We start from the raw sequence: 15,973 nt of genomic DNA, 5'->3' as shown, positions 1-15,973 counted from the left end.
TTGGGATCACACTTTGTCCTAGTATCCTTGCACGCGTTGGTGCGCTGGAGGCAAAAGTCGTGTTTATCACGTCCGGGCTGTTGTGCACGGGGGCCGCATTTTTAATTAAAAGTCGTCGTATCTCTCTCTCCAACATTGGGAGGTGTGATCACTGCCTGTCACTTCAGCTCAACAAAAACATGTTTATTTTTGGTCCCAGATTCATTTAATGGGCTTGTCAAAACTGATGAAAATTAGAGGAGGCAGAGGCGGCTGATAAGCCCCACTGTTATTAGATGGGCTGGAGCTGTTGTTTGTCTGCCTTAGTTTGTCCTGTGTTGACGCATAAATGCCTGTGTACGGCTAGCCAGCAATCTGAGGAAAATACACGACCCTGCACAACCGCTAATTCATTCCCAGGCATACAAAGTCAGATTATTAAAGTTTGCTTGGCTCAAACTTTCAAGAATAAATAAAAGATCGGACACTTGTAGCTGCTGAGGAAGCCCGGCAGTATTCTGCAGTCTACCGTGCGTTTTCTGAAATGTAGAACAGCAGAGGCAAATAGACAGACAGAGCAGACAAACTCCTGTTCTTATTCACTTGGGTGCTTTCTATCTCTGCTGTCTCTCCTGAACACAGAAAAGAAAGCAAAAGTTAGATTTTTCCAACAAATCCTCTGAGGGGCAGAACAATGGCGCACCCGTGCTGCATGGTGTGCATCAAATAAAGATGTGTATCAAATGAAAAGTAGTGCAAAAGTGTGTGCAAGCGTCACTCCAGACGATAACTGTATTTCTCCTAATGGCAAAATATTGGGCCAGTTTCTGCAGTTGTATTGGAAAAGATCAGATTGTAGTTTATAGGTACTGTATAAAACTGAACTGTGAAGATGATGCATTTTACTGCTTTCCTGCCACACATAATTCAGCACAGTTGTATTTGCTCCACAGAGGGGGGTTTTATTGAAAATCACTGTGTGCATGACACACGAATGCGAGCATCTGCTCCCTATGTGGGCTTTAGGAGATGGCGTGATTGCGTTGTAGTTTTATTGTGTTTGTTTTTTTAAGTCGATTGTCACCTCATAAAAATGCAAGCACACCGCATATGGAACATAACTGAGACACTGAGAGCAAAAGGAGGAGGATTAAACAATGGCAGGAAATTACAGGAGTTTGAGAAAGAAAGATGAGATGAGAAAGGAAGTCAGATGTCAGTGGGGCATCACTTGCTGCGCCTCCACCTTTGAAGATACTTCCATGTTACTTGTGGTGATTTTAGGTCTGTCAGGCTCAGCATTTTTCACCGCCCAGAACAGATCAAGCCGGTGAAAGAGTCAGACACAGGAGTAGCGTAGAGCATCCGGGCAGTTTTCAAAATAAAACACCCTTTGCAGACTCTCACCTAATTACCTGTGGTAGATGCACAAAAATCAAGGAAAAATGACCACATCACCAACATTGTGCAGGCAAAATGCTCTGCTTCTGTGTGGAGGAACGAGCAAAATGTTGCTACAGATGTGATGTCCTCCATTAGACCTGGAGTAATCAAACTGTGAGAGAAGAAACATCAGCACTGAATTAGCATGTCACGTTACGAAGCAAGCACTTAAAGATGCAGTGTGGAGTTTTTGAACACTTGAGGCGCTATGGAGGCACACTTTGATGAGTGGGTCCCCATTTTATTTGTCACATTTTCTTAACCAGCACAAGGATGCATAGATGCGAGCGCACAGGTGATGTGATTCAAATTGCAGCTGACCGCTGACGGCGAATGTGTAGCATAAATTTAGCGGTGCATTTGCAAACAGAGGGGAAAAACAGAAAACAGTGCTAAGAAGGATGGAACCAATGCAGGTTTTAAACTTCAAAATGATCTTAGCAGAGGTTTTCGTGGTCAGGGAAATCCATTCAACACATGTGTTGGCCCTCAAAGATACACACAATGCATTTTAGAAAGAAGCACTCAAAATGAACATAATCCTGTTTGCTTACAAGTATAATTAAAGAATATAGTAACTCCCCATATGAAATGTAAAATGTCACCTAATCTGATGAGAAGTCCAAGGGTAGAAAGTAACCAGATCCGAAGATCTTCTTGGGAAAAGAAGCAAAACAAATACATGACTGGGAACTTGCTGAGCTCATCCAACAGCACAAAAATCTGGTCTTCAATATGAATATCATTGAGCGGAAGAAAATGAATTTCTGATGACTTCCCTCCTCATGCTGTCACTGTTCAGAGGATTAGTGTCTAGGATAGTTACTGTAGCTCCAGTAGGTGCTGCACCCCCACCCCGATGCTCCCCAGGGACTCATGACTACTGTCTCACACATTAAGATACAGTTAATGCTTTAAGAGCAAGTTATTGATACAGAGTACAAATGCATCTGGCACACACTCACTCACACTCACACACACACAGACACACACACACTCACGCACACACACAGGTCTGAAACATTTGGACAGTCCACAGAAAGTGCCGAAAAGCAAATGCCCCTAAGTGCTTCTTTAGTCCTTCACAAGAGGGGTTTAAAGTGTGTTTTCTGTCCACTAAGTGCCTGTACATATCTGAGTGCTCCGTTTGACCTTCTCACTGTGTCAGTGCCCAGAACGGAGCTCATCACCTCTTTCAGAGTGTCACCCACTCTCTCCGGCTTGCTCGCTGCCATTTTCTTTCAACTACCACCAAAGACGGTGGAGTGGACACAAACCTCACTATTGAGCCACTGGAAAAAACAGGTACAAAAGCCTAATAAAGCTGCGTTTCTGTTGGTTCACTCTGAAAATAATCAGCGATGGGACACAGAGGCATTATTTTTACTTTGGCACTCATTCAGACTCCATCAATTGTGAACGTAAAGGTGTCTCGTAATCCATGTTTGTTGTAGACATACACAAATTCACAATTTCAGACCTAGCATCATAAAACACCATTGGGGGAAACAGAATGTGATGATTTGCAGACTAATGAAACCCCATATCTAATCGATAATAGCACAAAGACATATCAAATGTTGAAATTTCATTGTTTTGAAAATGATATCCTCATTTGGAATTTGATGCCAGCAACACGTTTCACTTCGGGTTAATTGTTGCCTGTGAACCAAATTAATTGTGAGATGTTCAGTTGGTTTTCTCAGTTCCTAAACGCTTACAGAGTGTTGTTGAAAGATGAGGTGATGCAGCAGAGCGGTAAACATGACCCTCACCCAACATGTTGCTGCATCAAATTCGAAATGAGGATGTTAATTTTTAAAGACAATGAAATGTCTCAGTCTCAACATTTGTTGTGTTGCCTTTGTGCTATTTGTAATTAAATATGGGGTTTGTATTTACACTTTACACAGCGTCCCAGCTTTTTTTGGAAACAGGGTTGTATTTTCATTACCATAAAACAAAATATTTAGTTCCATAAATACAACATCAATGACATCCATGCTGCATTTGTAGAACTGTGACATTTATAGACCATTGACATTTTAGAGGCTTAGGGAGGTCACTGTGAAAGAGTGTGGTTGGTGCGATGCTGGATTTCAAAGCCTCACTTCATTTTGCCAGTTTCTCTTCAGGAAAAAGGCCTGATGACAGTTTTTTTGTGTGCCTCCACCTTTGTGTGCTCTCACCGGTCCTTTCAGTGGACATCTGAATGGAGCAGTTTGATTACCAGTTGTAGTAAGTCTCCCAGTCTGTCATCCCTGTGTCTCCAGGCAGCAAATCAGAGTGCAGGGTCAATTGGAGGATTCTGTGGCCTTTTTTGGCCCACTTTTTTTTGGGAATCAGAGCCAAACAACCTGCTTCAGAACACACTGCAGCGTCTCTGACGAAGCAGTGACTACGTGTCAACATGCTTCTCCTAATGTGCCGCAGCTCCTCCAGCAGACACATAATAGACTGTAACAAACCCAAGGGAGATTGTTAAAATAGCACGGCAGGTTAGGAAGACTAGCAGGGAAGCATTCCCATGTGGGGATCATCAAATAGACGCCGAAGGGATTGATGGCAGCCTTTAGCCACCTCGTATAGTCACACGTTGGACTGATATGACTGTGGGGATGAGTCCCAGGTGGATGTGAAGTACTTCACAGCACCTGTTAGTGCTGGTTGTCAATAGAAGCCGGGGGATGTGGGGGAGCTGAGGTGGGTTTGCGCTCTTTGTTGCCTTAATGGTTAAACAGGGTTGCTGGGGTGGGGGTGGAGGAGAGGGCGATAAGCTGACACAGAACAAATGGTAAGACCCTGCAGACGTGCAGTCTCTCCTCTTGTCTCATCTTAACAGTTTAGCTGCCTGTTTTCTCATATTTTCTCCAATGTGTGGTAAAAGTGGAGGAGAGACAAGTGAAAAAAAGCAGAGTGAAGCCCTTTGATCAGTGTCCACTTCTGCCATCCCCCCCCACCCCCCCCCCCCACCCCCCCACCCCCCAGCCTCTGTGGATCCACTGGGTCTAACTAAGCACCTTCTGTCCTCCCCTGCCCACCCCAATTCTTGATATCCCCAGGCCCTCCGCCATCCTTCACTGGACTTAATGACAGACATTTATTTAATTCAAGCTAGTGGGAAATGAGATTAGTTTCAATAGGGGAGGACAAGGGGGACAGAGAGTGGAGCCAGAGAGAATGAGAGGGAGAGAGAAAGTGAGAATGTGTGTGCTGTCGCCCATCAACCTGCCACCTGCCTGCTCTGCAGCTTCAAATACAAGTTATTTTATAACAGCACTTTTAGTGCATTACAGTCCATCGCTTGTCATTTTGTCACTGACTCCATCATGGCTCACTGCAGCGTGCCCAAATGAGCCAGCAGGAAGATGATGACAGCAGCGATGTTAATGAAGACGATGATAGCAGTGGTGATGACGACGATGACAGGCTGTTGATGCCGTCGGTTGGCAATGTGATCGCAGCCGCAAGACGCGGACGATTTCTCCTTCAGTGCCGCCTCTCACTTCATTATGTTTGCAGGAGCTCTGCCATCGGGATAATGCTCTCCACCAAACAGCAGCGTCAGACTCCGCATGCAAGTGGAAGCATTGAGTCAGCAGTGCGTGTGTGTGTGTGTGTGTGTGTGTGTGTGTGTGTGTGTGTGAGAGAGAGAGAGCTCTGCTTGACTGTGTGCGATCTTATGCAGTCTATAGCCCTCCAGCTCTGACACAGTCCACAGAGAGGAAACTGCGACAGGAGACCTTGGTTCAGACATATGCTCAATGTACTGCTCGTCACACACACGCAGACACGGAGGCATGCATGCGCACACATGCAATTGATTGTTCTTGCACTTACTGTGAATTGTCAGGCGATTACACACACACAAACACACACACACAAACACGCACACTCAGCCGAATGCAAACTGTATGAGATAAAGCACACACGCGCTCTGCCTACAGAGACTCGAGGCAGCTACAGAGGAGCACTTGGCTGCCTAAAGACCCCGAAGCACATGTCAACTCCTCCCTCCATCCCACACCGGGGCTCTGCATTTTAACTAAACATCTGGCTGTGTCAGCACCAGTTCATCACAGCAGGCCCCCCCCCCCCCCCCGCACCTCCCCTTTCTGCCTCTGTGTCTGCCTCTGCATGTTGGAAGGCTGCATTCAGAGAAAACAGCATTACACATTGTGATTCATGACCGCTCAGTGTTAACGACTGAGCGTCGCGCATGCATATTCATGTGGATTTAATCATCAGGCAGAGGTTGAAATTGCTGGCTTTGACTGGACAAGTGTGGATGGGTGTCGAGCATATAAATACACGCCAGTGCGCAAATGCCAAACGTCCTTACACATAAGATGTTTACATGCTGAAATGAAACCACCTACTGGGCTACAAAAATTAATCGGCTGCTACCTACAGTGCATTAACAGTAAGGTTGAGTCACCCCATTAAATGCGTTTAGCCTCCAGGGAAAGTGCTTTAATGTTAGCCGAGAGAAAGTACAAATAGCTCGGAACAAGCCGGATCCATTTTCTAACAGCGTACAGAATACATTAGTGTTAGCTGCCCGCGCAACAGGACTGATTCGGCCTTTGAGGCTGTTCAGGCTGAGACAGCTATTGTATAGCGATCTGACATGAAGAGAAATGATAGGGCAGAAGTCAAGTCTTCAGAGCTGTCTGTTCATTAAAGTGGCACTGTTGGGGAATTTTACCATTCTGTGAAAGGGGGATCGGGTCATTTTCATCAGAATGAGTCACGTTCAGTGTTTAGTTTCACTCAGCTATATTATTGTCATAACAAATGAGTGTGTGTGTGCGTGTGCGTGTGCGTGTGCGTGTGCGTGTGTGTGTGTTTGGATTGGTGCCACCGATCCAAAATGGTCTACCTTTCATTTCCTCACCGCTTGCCTCTAAGTGTTAGAGTATAGCCAAAAGACTGGATTCTGCCCCATCCTCTGTTTTGTGTGGGGTAATTGGCCTTTCCGATGAACAAAGGCGGTCGTTTGCTCATCCTGTTGGTATTCCCACAGCTGATTTTACTGAGTTATTGAGTTGCTGTCTTTTGTTTCTCCAAACAGAGCTGATGCAATTGACACTCTTGAAAGTGAAACTGAAAAAGAAATAATGCTTTTTAAGTGTTTTTGGAAACCTGGACTCAGGAGTCGGCTAAGTAGCCGCTGCATATTTGGATAGATTGTCTTTGCTTGTTGACAAGGCTATTGACAGGATTGATACCCTCGCTTGAGACTCTTTAGCTTCTTGTCTTAACCTAGTATCCAGCTGGGGAAATTAGCGAGACAGAAGTTAGCATCTATTGAGGAAACCGTAATTACCCTCTCAATGTGTTTGGAGTTTTTCCTCATTGAAACGTAAATTGTGTGAACATGTGCTCCATGTTTTTCCAGCGTGAACGGGATGAAGTATCACGCAGAACCGCTGCCTGTCTGTGAGTAAGGCGGCGATGTCAAAGCACATTGAATCACAAAGTTCTGTTCACTGAGATACCCTCAATACATCCAGTGCAGCCTTGTAGTTTTGAGTGCAGTGCACGTAAGCAATGCTTATCTCCAAAGGGAAGGGGCCTTTAGTGATTACAGCGTATTGGCAGTTGGGTGTGTGTAACAACAGTCTCCTGAAGTGCCCCATTACCTCTGATTTAAAGTGTGCAAAGAACAACAGGCCAGGCAATACAGTACCTCCTCTGACAATACCAACAGCATCCTGCTCACGGACAGGAGGGCTGCAGAGAGAGAGGAACAGCCGAGTTATGAGAAAGATAATGAGTCTTATTCACATGCATGGAATCAAGTTTTCTACCATTCATAACATTTTGGCATTTGTCTTTTTTTTTCCGTGCATTTGGTCTTCGGCTCAGTAATGGTCTTCATGTCTGGAGACGTGCATTAAAGAAGATACACGGAAAAGCTTTCCACTGTGGCATAAGTTCACGTTTATTCATGCAACATTAGTCTAAGTAGATACAGACCACATTTTAACAGCAAAGTTTGCTTCAAAACACGTCAACCATACTGAACTTAACTAATTAGGCATTTCTTTTGAACTGGAAACATGTTTAACTGACTGATCAACGTGAGTAATTGTGCTAAAAAGGCGCAGGAGAGTGCAGGCAAACCTGGCAAAGGCACTTTCCCAGTCAACCAGGATAGTCGGGGAGAAAGTCACACATCCCCCAGTGTGCAGACTGCTGTCATTAATCGTCCCATGTTCTGCAGCAGAACACCCTCAGATTTTGCTGGCCTGTCACATATTGGGCTGGACACATGATCACTCTAGCAGCATCTCCAAAAGCACTTCCCTGTTTGAAACACAGACGGTGGCGCCCCACAAACACCCTGTTAGTCTGTGCCAGGCTGAACTCTCAACAAGTGTGCGCTACACTTGATCACACCTCTCAAAGTATTATTTTTTTTTCTGTTCTCACAATCAACACTTCTATTTTAGATTCAGAGTTGTGCCATTAATTTCATTTGCACCGGTGGAAAAAACTGCTCCCGGCTTTTAGAACTTTGGGCTTCAGCTAAATGTCATTTGACACTCACTGCGACTAGTTACATTACAGATATCTCAAACAGATCACATGAACAGCAAATACATATATTAATGATATATTATCTGCAGGACAGAAGGAAGCTAGCAAGAGCTCCACCTCAATCAGCTGAAATACTCATACATGTTCAGTCATCAATAGTAGTATCCACTAGTGTAATAGTAGAGTATATAATCACACAGCACTCTGTAAGGGCCAATTCTGCATAAGGTGTATTTTTCCTTGTGATAGAATACACAAATGTAAATCTTTTTCTCACATGAAGTGATTCATATTTGTGGCCTCTTGGCAGCAGAGGAACAATCATTGCTCTGCATTAGCATCTGCAGTCCTGTGGATTAGGCAGTGCTCATTTCACTGTGTGGAGCTGAAGGTTGAACTGCATGTTGGAAGCCGAGAACGCAATTTAAACATGCGTACTGTGAAGTCTGATATGAAACCCCCTCAGGCAGCTGCCGTGGTTCAGGTGTCGCGTCGAGGGTTGAATATACATTTGCTCACTCCATGAGGGACCTATTACCACAAAACGTTAATGCTCCATGTCACTGTGCTTCCATTCAGTCACTTTAGTACAATAATGAATCAAAATAAACATACAACGCTTGACAATAAGGCTTTTATATTCTGCACTAATCAGACAACTCATTAGGCAGTAATGAGCCGACTCTGCCTGCTCTTGTCGTGTTTGGGGGAAGTTTGGCGCATGGGGAGAAGTGTTTGTGCATGTGTTTGTGTGTGTGTGTGTGTGTGTGTGTGTGTGTGTGTGTGTGTGAGCACACATAGGCTCACATGCATCCACAAATACACACTTACACACACACACCAGCCGGCACTCCTGTAGTCCCACTCCAATTATGGCAGCATCTCACCCGGGAAGAAGCCCACTTACCCAGCGTTCACTTTATGAATAATTGATTGTTTGTGCCAGTGTTATATTTGTAAATACACGTTTGCTCTCTGATTAATAGTTTCTAGACATACTCATTTGTTCAATTTGATTAGACTCTTAAATGTATTATTTATTTGCTGAAAATGCTTTCTGCTTATTAGTCATCACAAGGGCAACTAGAAGATTTGGCATAAGAACGCATGCTCGCTCTCATCAATCCACACTCATATCGCAGGTTTGTGTGTGTGTGTGTGTGTGTGTGTGTGTGTGCGTGTGTGTGTGTGCGTGAATGTGTTTGAATGTTAGAGTGTTAGGATTTAAAACAACTTTTGCGTACAGTCGAAAAAGAACTGGAAAGGCTTAAGTCACACAGAAGTGAAGTAAGACTGAATTTTGAATTTTAATTAATCGTCTAACTAGCACAACATGTAAGCTCATGATAAATGATGAAGTCAAAAAAGTGTCTGAAGTTACATTTCTTTGCATTCAAAAGTTGCTTAAAAAGAGAAAGTCGATGATATGACTTGAGAGGAATTTGTGCGATTAAGAATAATTATCTCGCCCCCTGGTGGCTGGCTGCAGTACATGTCCCCGCCTCCTTAATGCTAGCAGACGGGACATGGGCCAAACAAAAATCTATAAAGAGGGTGTGCTGTCGTGATTGGCAGCTGGGCTCTGCGTGTCATTGAGTCGGGCGGGTGTTTGGGCGGGACCTTGACGCTGTGGCTCCACAGCCCGATCACTACTGCGCACACTCTGTCTCCAAATGACATGTCCAGCGCAAGATGGCAGGGCGAGGATCCGGGATATTCTGCCTTCATTTTTGTACAGTGGGAGGAAGTGGAGACGCGTCGTCCATCTTTATTTCCAGTCAATGGCAGACACGATGAGCTGGAGCTTCAGCCCACACCTTTTTCAGACTGGAGAATTATTTTCTGTGAACACTTCAGCCGCCTTTAAGCAGGTGTTAGTGCATGCCCTTTTTGACCCGCAGCTTCTACAGTATTTTAATTAACATTTCACATTAATTGGAAAGACTGTGGATGGCCATAAGCTTCCCTGGCTAAGTGCACAGAGGAAGGTTTTCAAACAGACAATGGTGGATGTAATTCAATGTTTTGTGAGCGCTCAAAAATGTTTTCTGTATGTCATTGATGAAGAAAATGATTAACTGTGACCTATGTGGGAGTCTGCATCATCACTTCCTTTGACTGACGCTTTTCACAGCAGCAGTCAGCTTTATAAAGCACCGGGTCGAATGTGTCGGATAGATTTAAAAGAAAACGAATAGTGCAGTCCAGACGAGATTGCGGCTTCTTTGTGTGTAGTTTCAGTGTTTTCATTTGAGAGCACAAGATCGTCACTGTGACGGGCCAAGTACCTGTTTCAGCGCTGATGTCTTATTCATTAAATATCAAAAGCACATGGAATGAGAGTGTTTTGTGGGCTTATATGGTATTTATTCATTAATCTTCAGGTCTTATTTTCCATTTCCTATTTTATTAATTTGTAAAAGGACTTGAAAATTGAAACTGTGATAGCATGTCTCAAGTATTCTGCATTGTACAACACGGTAGTCATAAGTGTTATGTGTATCAGCCAGCTGCAGCAAATCAGTTTGTCCAACTGATGTATTCTCACATCAACGGATGGTGGAACCACTACATGCGAGGGTTGGCAGGTTTTCTTCCTCACGCCTCCAGGGAGTGCACTAGCTCACAATCAAAGATGATAAAAACCACATTTCAAGTTTTTGAAAGTGACTCCAAGTCTTTGCAGTCGACAGGAAAGATGACTTCACATTCTGTTGGTCCGCCGCAGCGGAACACTTGCATACTTGTAGTCCACCACTCAGTAAGTGTTTCAACTTGTAAATTACAGTCAGGAACAAGAGCAGGAACAGCTGACTACTCTAATCTTCGCACCCAGCCTCACAAACAGTTTAGACCTGTGACCCCATCATCCTAATTGCGAGCACACTATATCTTAATTATCTGTTGTTTACTGTTACCTCCTGCTCCTGATGATGGTTTGAAAGCAAAGCTGAGAGCTGCAAACTATTACAGCTGGCCTTTATGGAGTTTGAATGTTTTAAATACCAGTGGATCTCCTGATTTTCAGCTGAATGCTGCTTTTCCTTTCCTTTTGCTGTGTTTCTACAGTGTACAGTAATAACCACGTGCCCTGACTCTGTGATTATGACTGCTGAAGATGCTGTAGCAGCTAGCAGAAGCTAGTCAACCAGGCGTAATATGCATCTTAGAGTACACCACTGAGTTTCTTAACACAGTGAATACAGGTGCACCTCTGTCAGATGATGTTTTTCACAGCAGACATCTCAAAGTAAAAAAGGCACCATTAATCTTCTAATTCTGCTTTTCCTACTCTGAGATGTTATAATGTCACCGTTAGAAAATTGCCTGTGTGAGTGCCACTGAGGTGATTCACCCACTCTCCTCAGAATGGTGTGGGTGTGAACTCTGTGCTAGAGGGACATGTCCTTGACCGTCCTTTTAGTTTTGCTGCACAAGGTTGGTCAAACTTAAGCTCTAGCCCACACCCTAACCCGAACCCTATAATATTACTTCTCTTCTTTTGTCAACAAACATAGAGAGATATTAATGAAGGTTTTATTTTCTAAACTACGTTATAGTAATGCCTTTTTAAAAACTAGTTTGGATGTTGTAATAGTCACCACGTTGTCATGGGAAAAAAGGTTGTTTCCTCCACACTGTCATTATCTCCTTTGTTCACATGAGGCCAGCTTGTGCAGTGGTGATCATGGCTGAAATAGTGCTGGTGCTAACCACAGACCACAAGACCAGGTCTGACCTTAAGTTGCAGGTAGCCTAGCGGTAATACACCTGTAGATTTTTTTCAGGCTTTTGATTGGCCAACACGGCTTTCGGGTTAGGGTCATATCGCCGCCTGTTGGTTGGCCGAGCTCTTTACAGCGCTTTGATTGTGGTTTTGTGTTTACATGTGGACGGAGATGTTGTGTGAATGCATTTTTTTAAAAAGCCATTTTCAATAATAAGCATGTGCATGTGGACCAGGCTTTGCACCTTATTTGTTTTGTTCTCACAGTTTGGTAACCCTAACAAAGTGCCAGCACAGCTCCACCCAGCTTCAACCAGAGAAGCAGCCTGATGAGCCAGAGTGCATGCAAACACCCGTGCAGGTGTGCAGGGCCATTGACGGAGTACATGCTGAACTCACTCCAAAAGACTGGATGTTCACTTTGCAACAAATGTTTCCTTAACACCACACCAGGTACTTCTGAGTATTCCAGTATTGTGAGTAGCAGGCTGTGGCTGACTCTGCTGTTGCAGCATGTACAGTGCTATTGTTGAAAACCTTGAAACCTGTTGCAAAGAGTTTGTGGACGAATGCCCAGCAACCCAATGGGTGGGGAGATCTCACATACAAAACTGACAGACATGTTGCATCACTCGTGTGTGTGTATGTGCATTTGTGACCGTGCTTGTGTGTGTGTGTGTGTGTGTGCATGCCAGTGTGTGTTGCAGTGCTCCTCCGGAGTGCTAGCAGGCCAACTGAAGAGAGACGGAAAAGCAGCACTGCTCTGCACCATATGCCAAATATGAGCCTGCCTGCCAATTTGTGGGGGATACTGGCAAGTGCTAGCAAAGCTGAATTCTTGACAGAGGGAGATGAATAATTGAACATGTGCGTAGCGAAGTTCTGTTGGGATAGAGTGGGGTGCCTTTATACATGGAGAGAAGGAATGGAGACTGTCGGGCTGTCTATAAGCAAAACTCTCATTTAGGTCGTGATAGTGTTTGCTTTTTGTAAACAAGTCAAAAAGTTGCAGAGATTTTAAGATGAACTCGAATGCATTTATGGCAAGACATCAGTGGGGAATAAAAGCATCAACTCATTTATGTATTTGAATCAACCAAAGAGGCCAGAAGCTGTCATCGAGCGTACAACTTCGCACCACAACCACGCATAAAATCGAGGAAATAAATATACATACTGAAAATCAATTCAGTGGAGACATATATTCAAAAGGGTGTGCGTTTCATATTTAAACAGCAATAATTTAGCAGACACTCCTATCCAAATAAGCTTACAAGCTCTTACACCATGAAGATATTACTCCAGGCTCTGGCTGACCCGTAGTCTGATCCAACCATCATTGTGCTTTGAATTAAAGGAAAGCAGGACCAAGAGTCTACAGCCATGATAGCAGCTCTGTGAGGCTGCTGTAGGCAAAGCAGTGCTTTTCGCCGAACGCTAGCATCAGTATGCTAATCCTTGCCATGACAGTGCTAACATACTGATATTTAGTAGGTTTGTCAAATGTTTAGCAAACATTTGCTAAAAACAAATTACATCTGCGGCTGATGGGTCTATTTTTGCAGGTGTTTGATCATAAACCAAAAGTGTTGGACTCAGCGTTAGATGGAAAGTTAAGGGATCAACAAATATCAACCTGTCTGTGGTGCTAGAGGGACAGTCAGGAGAGTCCGAAGGGTTCATCCTCTGTGGACCTTTAATGTCCATGCAAACTTTCGTTCAAGAGTTGTTGAGTTGTTTTAGACTTAGCAAAGGTGTTGGACTGACTGACATTACCATCCACCTGACCTCTGATGTGGCTAAGGGCTTTCAAACTTTTGTGAGAAAGCAAAGTTCGAGTGACTAATGTACAGCATTATTTATTATTTTGCTGGAATTCATGCTAAAAGTAAGATGTCCTGAAACGGAGAGGTTAGAAACCAAGTGTATCTGATCAAAGGTGGAATTTTTTAAGTCAGCTCTGAGACTTTCCAGATTAAAAATGTAGGAAATAAATGCAAAAACGAGCCATGGAGATTGCTTCTGATCAAATCTCACTAAGAGACTCTGCTGGAGGACACGAGAAGGACAGGCAAGCAGGAGAGAGACGTCAAGAGCCTCTACGGCTGCCTCTCCTCTTTTTGTCACCCGGCTGTCGTGCCAAGGTCTGAATGCATACCGCCCACGACGATATACATAAGTGTGCGCGATGTGCATATGCAATATCCTGCAATTCTCCTGTGTTTCATTGAATGAGCACAAGAGCAATATAGACATCACAACAAGCGTTTGAAGATAATGATGAATCCCACCGCTTGAGGCAATGACAAGACGTATAAGAGAGAAAACAAACTGTATTCTGGTTAAATGGTGCTGCCTGGATAATAGACAGAGACAAATGTGAATGAGTGCGCAGTTATGACAGCAAATTTTCTCCAATACCAGCCCTACGTTGTGTATGTGTCACTGTCCGGCTATTGCCTGTGACTTTCCATTAATCCTCAGAAATTGATCTGTTTTGTTCTCTTGCTTAACGGTGACTTTAGTATTGCAATGCCACTTTTGCTGAAGCCTATTATGTTCTAATCATCTTCTCCCTCCTCTCCCCTTGCCCTTTTTTTCTCCCCCTCTCTCTCTCTGTCACAGATACCACCCTGTCCAGCGAACGTGGTAAGTACCGCAGCCGCACGCTCCCTTGGTTTAGAGCCATCTGTGTGTGGACTCTGCCAGCACCGGCGGATTGGCTGTTTGTGTTGATGTGGAAGGAACCATTCTCGGACGTTAGTCTCAGTGGGGGAGCACCGCGCCACAAACATCATTTGCATCACCAGGAAGCTATTTTCCTCTGCATCACATTGCGTGTCATGGCAAATGTTGGAACGAGGAGAAAAACATCAAGCAAAGGCAATTATGAAAGCAGCATTCGCAGACCCATGTGGCCAATCAGAATCTGAATTTAGCATATTTTCCCTGCACGCATTTTGCCTCGACCTACTTAGTCAATTTACCCCCTTTTGACTCCAATACTGTTCAGTAAGGAGCCAATACGGAGTATCCTATTCCAGCTTCAGTGGAACGCATCACCATGTTGTCTAAATTGGGAGTAGATGGATTCCCCCACTGACGCAGCCTCTCTTTTCATTTTATTTTGAATTTGATTCCCCTCTTGTTGTGCGGTTATTCATAGCTTCCTGTGTTTGGAGGAGCACTTTAATCATTTCGTCAAACAGGTTGAAAGCGAGAGTCCATCGGCAGGGCTGGTTTTGTTTATATCGGCTTATTTTATTCCACTCTCCTCTGCTTCCAGATGTTCCCACAGCACATGTCATCATCAGGGTTTCGCTGCGGCGCTGAGACAAAAAGGGCTCTTGCTGAACTTGCTCTCCGCCCCATGAAGGATGATGCTTTGGGGCGAAATTGTCGAGCTAAATTGGTGTGGTGGCATCACACGGTGTAGACAAAACACCACATGCTGCGTGTCTGGTCTTTGAAACCTCAAAGTGGCAAGAGGGAAGAGGAGAGTAAAGTTGTGGTACAGATCAAGCACTCGAGGTTTATTTTTGTGTGCCTGGTTAACCCTCATTCGCTGGCGGAGGAGGTGGCGATATGCAGCACAGAGAAGCCTGTGCGATCAATTTTTCATTGCGCGCTTGCACCAGTGTAACACTTCTTTTTTTTTCAATACAGTACAGGCTTGAACAAAGAGAAGGGAATACGAAGTCACAATAGGCTGAGATTTGTATTCACCGTGAGTGTTATCCTTGATTCTGACCTCATCTCTGCCCGCCCTCCCGCTCTCACATTAAAACACACGCATGAGTTCTCTCCTCTTACACACCTCCTTTCCTTTTCTGTACTGCTGAGTAGTCACATAATGTGAATGATGTTCCACAATGGGAAGCAGAAAAAGAAGAGTGAAGTAAGGAATGGATTAAAAAGCAGGTGACAGAGTGAGAGGAGGCACTGTTAAGGCAAGGTCTGCGTGCCCTTGCTCCCTTTATGCAAGCGGCCGTCCGTCCAGTGGACTGCTTATCACTCACCAGAGCGATTCAGCTCCTGGTTTTGTACACGTGCATGTGTGTTTTTGGGAGGCCATAAACATACAGGATCTACCTGCAGTGCAAAACACACTTGAGCTCCTTGCCTGTGTCTTCCTGTTCTTAACAAGCTCCTCTCTGCCCCCTCTGCAGTGATTGGGTGTGTTTGGAGTCATCTGATAGGCCTCCTCAATGTGAAGTGGCTGCTGGCGCATCCTCTCCTAGCTTAATTGGCTGTACCTGAGGCAGGAGGGCAAGGTGT

At 44.5% G+C, this 15,973-nt stretch overlaps 1 pseudogene; it reads left to right on the top strand.

Annotated features, from left to right (window-relative positions):
- LOC121617849 overlaps positions 1-15,973 on the top strand; it is a 195,450-nt pseudogene that overhangs the window by 65,154 nt on the left and 114,323 nt on the right.

Source organism: Chelmon rostratus, chromosome 2 (genome assembly GCF_017976325.1).
Source record: "Chelmon rostratus isolate fCheRos1 chromosome 2, fCheRos1.pri, whole genome shotgun sequence".
Lineage (NCBI taxonomy): Eukaryota > Metazoa > Chordata > Actinopteri > Chaetodontiformes > Chaetodontidae > Chelmon > Chelmon rostratus.
This window is presented reverse-complemented; position numbering and strand designations above follow the sequence as displayed.